General features: G+C 44.4%; 1 pseudogene; it reads left to right on the forward strand.

The window, feature by feature from the left end:
• Positions 1-5,504: 5,504 nt before the first annotated feature.
• Positions 5,505-8,618, forward strand: LOC113897457 (annotated as a pseudogene).
• The last annotated feature ends 3,631 nt before the right edge of the window (positions 8,619-12,249 follow it).

The following is a 12,249-nucleotide window of genomic DNA, read 5'->3' on the forward strand; positions in this document are numbered from 1 at the left end:
TTTTTCTGGTGGCTGCATTTATTTTAAAAACAAGTGAAATAGATTAATAATATACTGTATTTAACACAATTTGTCCAAACTATCATTTCAAGGTATAATCAGTGTAAAAATTGTTGAGGTAGTGTATGTTTTTCATACTAAGTCTTCAAAATCTGGAGTGTATTTTACACTTAGAGCTCAAGTTTGGATTAACCACAAGCCAAGTGCTCAATAGCAGTGTGTGGTTGATGGCTATGGTGTTAGCAGGAGTCTAGACACTGGTCCTTCTGAACTCTGCTGGTAGTAATGAACCACCTGGAGGCAGGGAGCAGCTGCAGCACTGACCCTACGACCAGTAGGTCCAGATTTCAGACCTAGCCCTGTGACCTTGGAAATGCCTAGGTGTTAGGCCTCCCTTATCTCCCTATGGATCCTTGCAGGTTGAAATTCAAAGGTTCTCATGTGCAGCTAGACAGTCTGGCTCTCCCAGGCAGAAATCAGGATGCCTTGCCTAGCTGGCTGCTGCTGCTAAGTTTCTTCAGTCGTGTCCGACTCTGTGTGACCCCATAGACGGCAGCCCATCAGGCTCCCCGTCCCTGGGATTCTCCAGGCCAAGAATACTGGAGTGGGTTGCCATTTCCTTAGCTGGCAGTAGTCAGAAATTGAAAGGCTTCCACGCCAGGGTCTTGTCCTTGGCTGCCTAAAGCCCAGCTAGGGGATTAGGGCTGGAAAAGGGCAGTCTATGTGCCCGGTTAATGCGGTGGTTGACCCTTCTCTGTGTTTTATTTAGCAAGTCCATTGCTTTGACAGCGCCATTAACCAGTCCCTTCTCTAGGGTCCTCATTTGTGAGTAGTAATTTGTGACCCCTCGCTCAGAGTCCTCCTGAAGTTAAACGAATCAAGAGAGGTAGATACGCTGTAAACTGTAAAGCGCTTGGCACACGAGGGAAGAAGGGCTTTACAATTAAAAAGCGCCAGCTTATCCCGAAGCCTCCTGGAGCGTCGAGGTAAAACCCGGGTGAACGAGAAAGATGGAGAGGCAAAGTGCACGCGTCTTCACTCCCAACTCTCTCTGGAAACTGGGACGACGGGTGAGATGGCGCCAAAAGCCAGAGTATGTGACGGGAGAGGGGACGCTGCGAGTTGGGAACTGGGTGCGCACAGCGAGAGCCCGGAAAGACAGCGGGACTGTCGAGGTTTTGGAGAATGTCGGCGCTTTTCGGCCTCCTGCCAGCCGGCGGCACCCAAAGCTCGCGGGCCATCCGGGCGCTTCAACCACAGACGGGCCGAGCCGAGTCTACCCTCCACGCGGCCGAGCCGTCCGCGCGATTCTAGGACCTTGAGAGCATTCATTGCTGCGTCTAGCGACAGTCCAACTCTCCGAACCCCCAAACCGCGAAACAGGACCTCCCTGTCTAGGGGCTCAGAGTCGGGAGGTGTGTTTCTTTTTTCTTCTTCCTATCTTGAAACCAAAAAAATTGTGTGCCCCTATCTGGGCTCTGCACCCCCAGCGTAGTGTGCAGGCGCCCCCCGGGCTGTGGGTAATTAGATGCGTTCTTCTCTAATTTCCCAAGGCTCGTTAGAATTCGCCCCAGAGCTGTAACATTTATTTTCTTTCAAATTAACTTTGCTTGCAATTAAGTTTAAGAAACCAGCAACAAAAGGAGTCTTGGCCCGAGGTCGTTTACCACGAAAACGGATTAAGGAATCTTCCCCGGTTTAAGGGGAAAGATTCCTGCAGCGCTAGGGGAAGCGTTCCCACAGCAGAGGCCAAGGGGGAGTAGGAAGTTGCTTTCGGCGGCTGTGGATGGTGACGGCATCGGCTTCCTCAACTCGACGACCCGTGCACCTGGAAGAGTAAGGGTAACCTCGCTGAAATGAACTCGTGAGCGTTTGGGCTGAATTCCACAGTCATGACATGAAGCTGCTGTACACAGTTATAGTTTATCCAGAACACTCATAAACATAATCTCATTTACTAAGAACTTTGTGAGAATGTTTTCATTAAAATTACATTTTTATTACAAAATTGGTACACTTTCATTGTAAAAAAAAAAAAAAGACAACAACCACAGAAAGAAGAGTCAAGGTAACATTAATTCACCCAGAGAAAGCACAGAAAACACCTCAGTGAGTATCTTTTCTAGTTTTTGTTTTTCCTTTGCAAGAGGCCTGAGTCCCAACTTTGTCACTGAAATACTTGGAGATCTTGATCGAACTTGCACCAGCCTATGTTGCACTATCTGCAAACCTAGGTGGCAGGTCCCCTTTCATGCTCACATTCTTGAACTCCTCTTTTTTTGGTCATCTGAATCCAGGATGCTGTTCTCCAAGAGCCAGTAGAAAGGCTGAGAGCAGGCTTGCTGTCCCTGCTGTCCTGCACAGGAGACAAAGGCCTTGTAGCTCTAAGTGTGGGCTATAGACTACCAGCGTGGGCATCCCTGGGAGCTCGACAGAAATGCAGACTCTCAAGCTCTACCCAGATTCACTGAAACACAAACTGCATTTCAACAAGACCTGAAGCATTTCTCTGCCCTACGTAGAGAGGCAAAGCTTTAGAGAAGTGTGGGGCGGGGTGTCGGTGAGGGGTAAAGTGTTACGTACGTTGTTGATCAGAGACCCCAGAATAACTTCCAGAAACTTCCTGTTTCTGGGCAAGAACCCCAACCAGAGATGGCTGCAGAGAGAGATGGCTGGGGTAGAGCCCTTCACCTCCACCCTTGGGTATACTTTACAGTCTTGGAATCCTAACCTTTCGAATGCATCTCATCTCATGTTCCCTGTCTGATGGGTGTGACTGTGACAGTGACTTCAATGAGAGTGTATCTGAAACCATCTTGAAAGCTGGGGTGTCAGAGCCTGGCCAGGAATCCAGGCTCCTGACTCCCTGCTGAGCCACTTTGGAGACCTTGGGCTCTGGTCTCTGTATCCTCTAAGCAGCAGTCATTTGCCTAAATACGGATTAAGCTTGGCAACTCTAACCCCCAGTCTGGGCTAGTTAGGGTTTAGGAGAAAAATAAAGCTCACTTTTCAGGACCCAATAGCCAGCAGGAAGAGCTGAAGGATCCTCCAGTAAAGCAGTTTAAGGGTCCCTTGAACAGCCCAAGATTATGAGTGCCCTAATGAATCCCCCCCACCCCCGCCATCCCCACAGTCCCCCTATTCCCACCCCCAATACACACAGCTTTCTAGAGAATTCAGTTTCTGTGCTCATCCTGTTCCTGAGAAGTGCTGACTGCTGGGGCTGGCATGACAGAATAACTGGAGGGGGCGGGGAAGGTCCCTGATGAAAAGTTGTTCAGACAAGGGGCATGTACCAGACTGGATTTTCTTCCCGGGATCACAGAGCAGCTCGGTGGAAGAACCAGGACTCTCATCTCAGTGCTCACATGAGTTTTCAATAATAAGAATAAATAGGAATACGATGTGTGTGTATAGAGCTTCGACAGAGCTAAAGGGACACGTGACTTAACTCATAGCTGTAAGTGTCCAAGCCTGACTAAAACCTATGCCTCCCTCGAGGGAGACTACATTTGATTATCATCCTCATAAAAGGCAATGTGGAAATGGAAGTAATCAGATGGGGGTGGTTGTGAAGGTGGGGGTTGAGGGATGGAGAAGGAGTGCAACTGGGTGGGGGCCCTCCATTCTATGGATGGGTAAAGCGAGCCTGGGATCAGTTAAATACATAGCTTAGAACTACCCAGAGGGAAGGCAGTGTGGTTAGTGCTTTTCAGCCCAAACTGAGCAGTGAACTAAAGAAAAAGCAGGGCAGACAGGTAGGGCAGAAGAGGATGGGAGGCCCTCCCTCTTCTCTCCAGGTAGAGGCCAAAGCTAGCAGAACTCCTGGGATGGAAAGGACGACTGCTCCCTGTGGAGCTCCCCATACCCCTCTGCCAGCCCCACAACCCTTCTTCTGAGAGCTGAGGCTTGGATTTCCAGCTCAGCCCAGAAGGGTTAACCAGGTGCAGAGGCAGTAGTCAGAGAGGCGCTGGGGATCAACTGTCAGCCCCTCCCAGGTTGAGGAAGGGACTGGGAGCCAGAATCAGGGTGGATCTCTGCCCTGGTCAGAACATCGGCTTATCTCATTATCTGAGAACTTGGAGCGGCTTCCCAGCTATGATTTTTCATGCATGGAGGCAATCAGCAACCAGAGATGAAGTATGAGAAGCACAGCCTCATACAGCCCAACTCTCTCCACCGCTCTCAGCCGCCTGTAGCCAGCCAAGCCCGCCCCTGGATGCTGTTACCTCCACCCCCCATTCTGCCCACACTGCCAGCCTCACTTCCAGAAGCTGAGCTCCAGTCCTGTGGGCTCAGGCTCCCTTTTGTCTGTACCAGAGAGCCCAAACTCCTTACCTGGCATTTGGGGCCCTCCATGATCCTTATGCCAACCCTCTTCTTGGCCTCATCTCCCACAGTTGCCCTCCTACACCTCTAGGCTCCAGCCAACACCCCACTTGCTGTTCCTAGACACTCCTATGTGTTCCAGTCACCCCAAATTTGCTTTGATCATTACCTCTCCAGGAACCACCTAATCCCATCTTGCACCTCCAAGGACAAAACCTAGCAGGAGCCTCCATCATCCCTCTCCTGGATCACAGCATCAGCCTCACACACAGAGCTCCCTGATCCCTCCACTGCTCTCCTCACTCATTCCCCACAGCAGCCAGTATGTAACTCAGCTCAAATACGAATGGATCATGTTATTCTGTTGCAGAGGTCCAGACCTCAGGACAAGGGAATGAGATTAGAAGCATGGTGTGTTCGTGAGCAGCCCTGTGAAGGGTCTTTTTTTTTTTTAATTACTTATTTATTTTTGGTTACGCAGGGTCTTTGTTACTGAGAGCAGGCTTTCTCTAGTTGCAGCAAGCCGGGGCTACTCTTCATTGCAGTGGAATGGCTTCTCATTGCAGTGGCTTCGCTTGATGTGGAGCACAGGTGTATGGGTTTCAGTAGTTGTGACACGCAGGCTCTGAGGCATGTGGAATCTTCCTGGACCAGGGATTGAACCCATGTCCCCTGCACTGGCATCAGACTCTAATCCACTGTACCACCAGGGAAGTCCAAGGGTTTCTTCCACTATGAGAAAATTATACTTAATATGAGCATTTTCAAAATTTCCCCCTCCCATGTAACACTTTGCTTCTATCCTAGATTTCATCCAAGCTTCATACAACTACTCAACATTGGGGTGTGTTCACGTTTTCTCTGTACTGATGCTCAAAAGAAAGAACAGTGTCCTATCAAGGGAACTGGACAAAGGGGTCTTTATGGTAGAGCTGAGATGCAGCCTACTGAGGACAACTGAACAGTGGGCAACCCTGGACAGGAGTAAAACAATACGCTCTCTTTCTGGCTTATTCAAGAAGAAGGTGTGCCAGATACTGATAGTTGTCATTCTGCCCCCTCTCTGCTCACAAGACTCTGATTTTGTTCAGGTTGCAATTGGTCATGTGTTGTAGGGGATGTCTTACACCCATTGGAGTGCCCACTGGCTCAATCTGGACTTGTCTAAGGTAGACATGGTGATGATTCCATCACTCCTGCCAGTGATTATTGAGAAACAGGCCCAGGATACTTTTCGGGCCAGTGAGATGTCCAGAAAAGTCTGCTCAAGACTTCTGGGAAATATTTCCTTGTTTTTAAAGCAACAGGGGGAAATAAATAGCCATTTTCTTCCTCTTAATGTTGTTAGGGTGTGACTCCTGCAAGTGTGACAGACATGTTGGACTCGGAGGGTACCAGCCTAAGAGAACAAGCCAACCTGCTGAGGATGGCAGAGCCAAAAGGTGGGAATAACCTGGGTACCTAATGACATCGCTGAGCTACTGAAAGAACCAACCCTGGAACAATTCATTATACCTGTGTGCGATAACAAACATCCTGCCATTTAAACCTCTTATCTTTGGTCTCTCTGTTACTTGCAGCCAAATACATCCTAACTAAAGAAGGTGACCCTTTTGGAGGCAGGAAAAAATTGATTCTTCGTTTTCCCGTTGAGATTTCCTTTGCCATTCTTATATTAAAAAAACAAAAACAAAAAAACAAACATACAGCTAAAAGGTAATCTAATCTTACCCCTTGATTTATAGAAGGAAAAAACAAGGTTGGGTTTTCCCAATGGCTCATCAGGTAAAGAATCCCACTGCAATGCAGGAGACACGGGAGATATGGGTTCAACCCTGGGAGGGGAAGATCCTCCAGAGAAGGAAATGACCACCCACTCAAGTATTCTTGCCTGGAAAATTCCACAGACAGAGAAGCCTGGTGGACTATAGTCCATGGGGTCACAAAGAGTCAGACACGACTGAGCACATAAATAAAGAAGGTGACTTTCCACAGCTGTACAAGGAGCTAACATCTTAGATCCTTGTCCAGGGCTCTCAGCACACCATTGCTCTTCCCTAGCTTCAAGTGGCTCAGCCATGGCACAGCTGACTAACATAACTCACATTATCCATGAGTGGCTTTGTTCATGCTGTACTAAGAACTTCCACATATGCTCTCCTTTAGATCTTCACAACTGCCCTGGGAAGTAGCAGTTTTCAGGTGCATTTTTTCAGATGAGAAAAGTAAGGTCCAAGAAAAGAGGGCAAGCGCAAGGTCACAGACCTTTGTCCGCAAGGGATTCAATCCAGGTGTAACAAAGTTCACAGTAAAATGAATCAAGCATGTGAGGATTTGTGCTCCTTGGATATGGGAAACGGGAGGCTTGCGTGTTGGTTTGACTGCAGCTTGGGGGAAATCCTTTCTGGTTAAGTAGGGTGGATCCTCCACACGCCCCTGACTTACCTCCTGGGGCGTGTGAGGCTTAAAGATAAAGTTTGCAAAGTGTGTGGATCTGTTTGCTCCAGATCCTACAAAGCAGGACGGTTAGTGCCAAAGCTGAGGGGGACGTGGCTTTAAATGAGCTCTACCATTATGGGCCTCTTTTCACCCTCCTATCACCCCACCCTGACCCACCCAGCTTCAGCTAGCGATGGTCCCACCAAGGCAAAGGCTGCAGGAGCAGGCCTGTGGTTTACAGAACACCTGGGAGAGGCTGTGGGCAGCTGGGTGATTTCCAAATTAATTGTAGGAGAAACCTAACAAAACAATCTGCAGGCTAAGCGTCCCAGGAGCTCTCCATGAGACTGACAGCCTGGAATCCAGCAAGTACAATGCAGCGACCACAGACGGGAGGGCCTTTCCTCCTTGAGGGGAGGAGGGCCGACTTCCTTCCAACAGGGGCCAGTCTGGGCCTGCAGCCGGCCTGATAGGAAAGCAAAACCCCAGAACTGAAACAGGCTTTCCACCCAAACCCCAAACTATAATGAACATAAATGACTTTTCCGAAACACTACTACAAGGTTGGTTGGCTGGTGAGTTACATGCCCTGGCAAACACCTCGCTTCTCAGTAAGTGGCTTTCAAATCTCTCTCTCTCTTTTTTTGTAAATTGTATTTATTTATTTTGGCTGTGCTGGGTCTTCCTTGCTGTTGAGGCTTTTGTCTAGTTTCAGTGAACAGGGGCTACTCTCTAGCTGCAGTGCGTACGCTTCTCATTGCAGTGGCTTCTCTTGTTGCGGAGTATGGGCTCTAGGGCATGAGGGCTCAGGAGTCGTGGTTCCCAGGCTCTAGAGCACAGGGGTGGCGCATGGGCTTAATTGCTCTGTGGCATCACTCTGGATCACGTGGGATCACTCCGGAGGGATCAAACCTGTGTCCCCTGCATTGGCAAGTGGATTCTTTACCACTGAGCCACCAGGTAAGCCCTTTCAGGTCTCAGTTTGAAGATTTCCTCCTGAATCTATCTTCAGGAAACTTGGGCTTCCTCCCACTACACACAAATGCATGGAATGAATCTAGAGTCTGATATACTGTTAGTAAGGGTCAAATCTGAACACTGGTACTTTCCTATTTTCTGAGCAGTTGCCCACCTTTGTCACAAATGCACTGGTTCAAATCCTGGCTCCAGTACCTGCGCAAGTCTCAGCCTCAACTTCCTCAACAATAAAATGGGCACAACAATGCCTTCCGTCTCTGATACCAGTCACAATGGCTAACATTCAGTGGGCTGCAGCGGGGGTGGGGGGGGTGAGGGGCACTATCTAGTGCTTTTAGTCTCCACAAACTCCCCTGAAAGGTAGTGACCGTGAAGTAGAACAGGAGGAGCAGTTTGAAGCCAGGCATTTGGGCACCAGAACTTCTAAGTGATAATACTTTGCATCATGAGGCTCCTGGGTTAGAGGAGCACTAGGCTAGAAGTCAAAAGACTCAGGGCTGCTCGCATGGCCAACCTTCAAGATGGTGCCGAAGAAAGACAAGGAAGCCCAAGAAGTCAACCTGGAAGTTTAATTTGGATCTTAATCATCCAGGAGAAGATTCTGGAAATTTTGAACCATTTCTATGTGAGAAGGTTAAAATGAATGGAAAACCTGCAAATCTTGGGAATGTTGTTTGCACTGAATGCTTCAAAATCATGGTTGTTTCTGAGAAACAGTTCTCTAAACGGTATCTAAAATATCTTACCAAGAAATATCTTAAAAAGAACAATTTTGGTGACTGGCTTCAAGGGTTGCATCTGACAAGGACACTTATAAACTTCATTACTTCCAGATTAGTCAAGATGAAGATGGACATGAGTCTGAAGAGTAGGGAAGCCATCCCTTATAGGGCTTTGCTTGCCAATAAAACAAATGAAGCATACAAGACAAAGAAAGATCCAGAAATTGACTTAGTTTATCAGTGAATGGAAAACATTGTACACAATATGTTTCTAAATAGTCCATGGGTAAAAGAGAAAGTCTAGAAGTTGGGGGAGAAATTAAACATGGAAGTGAATGAAAATGAAAATACAGCATACCCAAAGTTGTGGGAAATAGCAAAAATAAAATGCTAAGAGAGAAATTTATAGCACTAAAGGCATACATTGTGAAAAATGGAAAATCTCAAATCAATAACCTAAGCTCCACCTCAAGAAAATAGAAAAAAAGAATCCAGTCAGTAATATTATAACTGTATGGTGACAGATGGTCACTAGACTTATCAGGGTCATTATTTTGTAACATACAGAACTCTTGAATCACTTATATACCTAGAACTAACATACTGTTGTAGGTCTATTAGGCTGGAAGGAAAGAAGGAAGGAATCAGGGAATGGTGGGAGGGAGCAATAAAGAGTCAAAACCATTGAAACTGAAGATGGAAAAACAATAGAGAAAATCAAGGAAATAGAGAGCTAGTTCTTTGAAAAGATGAATTAAAATGGAAAAACCTCTGACAAAACTGACTAAGGAAAAAAGACACAATCACTAGTTTTAGGAATGAAATGGAAGCTATCACCACTACCCTGCAGATATCAAAGTATAATAAGGGAATTCTACAAACAACCAAAAACACATAAATTTGACAACTTAGATAAAATAGACCAATGTCAAAAAACCAAAAAATACCACAACTTACTCAATATGAAATAGATAAGTTGAATAGCCTTCTGAGTATAAAGGAAATTGAATTCATAATTTTTTAAAACTCCCCAAAAGAAATGTCCAGGCCCAGATGATTTCACTAGAAAATTCTATCAAAATTTTAAAGAAATAATACCAATGACACAATCTCTTCCAAAAAATAGAAGAGGAAAAAATACGTCCAATTTATTTTCTATAAAGCTAGTATTAACCTGATGACAAAATCAGATTAAGGTCATATGAAACAACAACCATAAACCAGTATTTCTCATAAATGACAGAAAAGTCTTCAATAAAATATTAGTGAATAGAATTCAGTGATATATGAAAATAATTATATAGCATAACCAAACACAGTTGACTTCAGAGGATGTGAGGCTAGTTCAATAGGCAAAAATTAATTACTACAAGCCACCATATTGATAGACTAAAGAAGAGAAAAATCACATAATCATATCACTATATAAAAAGCATTTGACAGAATTAATACCTATCATGATAAAAACTCTCAAAAATATAGGAACAGAAGGGTTCTTCCTCAACTAGACAAGGAATGTGTACCAAAAATCTACAGCTAACATTATACTTAGGACTGAATATTTTTCCCAAAGATCAAGCTCAAGGCAAGATGTCCATTCTCATCACTCTTATTCAACATAGTACTGGAAGTTCTACCCAGTACCAAAAAAAAAAAAGTCTAGAAATTAAGAGTTACATAGAATGGAAAGGAAGAAATAAAACTGTCTCTATTTTCAGAGGACATGACCGTCTACAGTGAAAATCCAAGGGATTCCATAGGGAGAAACAACAACAACAAAACTCCTAGAACTAATAAGTGAGTCCAGAAAAGTCTAGAAGCTATAAGACAAACATCAAACAATTATATTTCTATGTAGTAACAATGAAAGTGTGCATACCAAAATTTAAAATATAATACCATTTATAATCACTCAAAAAAACAGGTGGTAAATCTAACAAAACATGTACAGAGCTTGTATGTTGAAAAGTATAAAATACTGATGAAAAAAAACAAAGAAAGTCTAAACAAACAGAGAGATCATATGCACGGTTGGAAAACTCAACATATGAAGAAGTTGATTTTTCCCGAAGTAGACATACAGGTTTAAAGTAATTCCTATCAAAATTTCAGCAAGAGTTTTAACTGATACAGACAGGATCACTCTAAAATATACGTAAAGGCAATGGAACTAGAATAGTTAAAACAATTTTGAAAAAAGAGTATATTTTTAGTCAGTTTAGACTGCTATAACAAAGTACCAGACTTGGGGGGCTTATAAACAATAAAAAAATTATTTCTCACAGTCCTGGGAGAGTGCCAGCATAGCCAAGTTCCGGTGAGAACCCTCTTCCAGGTGCAGACTTCCGACTTCTCTTTGTATTCTCACATGGTGGAAAGAGGACAAGAGAGCTCTCTGGGGTCCTTAAACAAGGACACTAATTTCATTCATGAGGGCGCTACCCTGACCTAATGACCTCCAAAAGGCTCCATCTCCTAATACTCTCACATTGGGAATTAGGATTTCAACATTTGAAATTTGAAGGGACATGAATATTTAGTCCATTTCAGGGAGAGGAATCATTTAACCAATTTCAACACTTCTTATATCCTATAGTATTCAAGACCATATTGGTATTAGTAGAGGAACAGACACACAGATCCATGAAAAAGAATGCTATGCAATGCTAAGTCACTTCAGTCATGTCCGACTCTGTGCGACCCCATAGACGGCAGCCCACCAGGCTCCCCTGTCCCTGGGATTCTCCAGGCAAGAACACTGGAGTGGGCTGCCATTTCCTTCTCCAATGCATGAAAGTGAAAAGTGAAAGTGAAGTCGCTCAGTCGTATCCGACTCTTAGCGACCCCATGGATTGCAGCCTAACAGGCTCCTCCGTCCATGGGATTTTCCAAGCAAGAGTACTGGAGTGGGGTGCCATTGAACCCCAAAATAGACCCACACATAAATAACCAACTGATTTGGGACAAAGGTGAAAAAGCAGTCCAACAAAGGAAAGACACCCTTTTCAACAAATGGTGCTGGAGCAACAGGACATCCAAAGGCCAAAAAAAAAGAAAGAAAGAAAGAAAGAAATTTGATCCTCAATCTAAATCTAATACTTTATGCAAAAATTAACCTTATGTGGATAATGGACTTAAACACAAAATGTAAAAGTAGATAACTTTTAGAAAAAAATGGGAGGAAAATCTTTGGGATGTAGAATTAGGCAAACAAAAAGTTCTTAGAAATGACACAAATGCATAGAAGAAAAAAATTGTTAAATAGGACTGTTAACATTACAAACATTTGTCTAGGAAAGACTGTTAAAAGGAAGAAAAGACAAACCACAAACCAGAAGAAAGTATTTTCAAACCACATATTTGACAAAAGATTCCTATCTAGAATATATAGACAAATCTCAAACTCACCAGTAAGGAAACAATCCAACTACAAAATGGACAAAAGAGATATCGCACCAAAGAGGATACACAGATGGCAAATAAGCACATGAAAAGATGTTCAACATCATTAGTCGACAGGGAAATGCAAATTAAAACCACAATGTAATATTGCTACATACCTATCACAGTGACTACAAAAAAAAAAAAAAAAAACAGTGACAACACCAAATGCTGGTAGGGAGTTAGAGAAACTGGATCAGTCATACAATGCTGATGGGTATGTAAAATGGTATTGCTGCTCTAGAAAACAATTTAGCAGTTTCTTATAAAGTTAAATAGGTAACAACCATACAACTCAGCAATTGCACTCAGGGGCATTTATCCCAGAGAAATAAAGACT

This window comes from Bos indicus x Bos taurus, chromosome 8 (genome assembly GCF_003369695.1).
Source record: "Bos indicus x Bos taurus breed Angus x Brahman F1 hybrid chromosome 8, Bos_hybrid_MaternalHap_v2.0, whole genome shotgun sequence".
In the NCBI taxonomy this organism is placed as follows: Eukaryota; Metazoa; Chordata; class Mammalia; order Artiodactyla; family Bovidae; genus Bos; species Bos indicus x Bos taurus.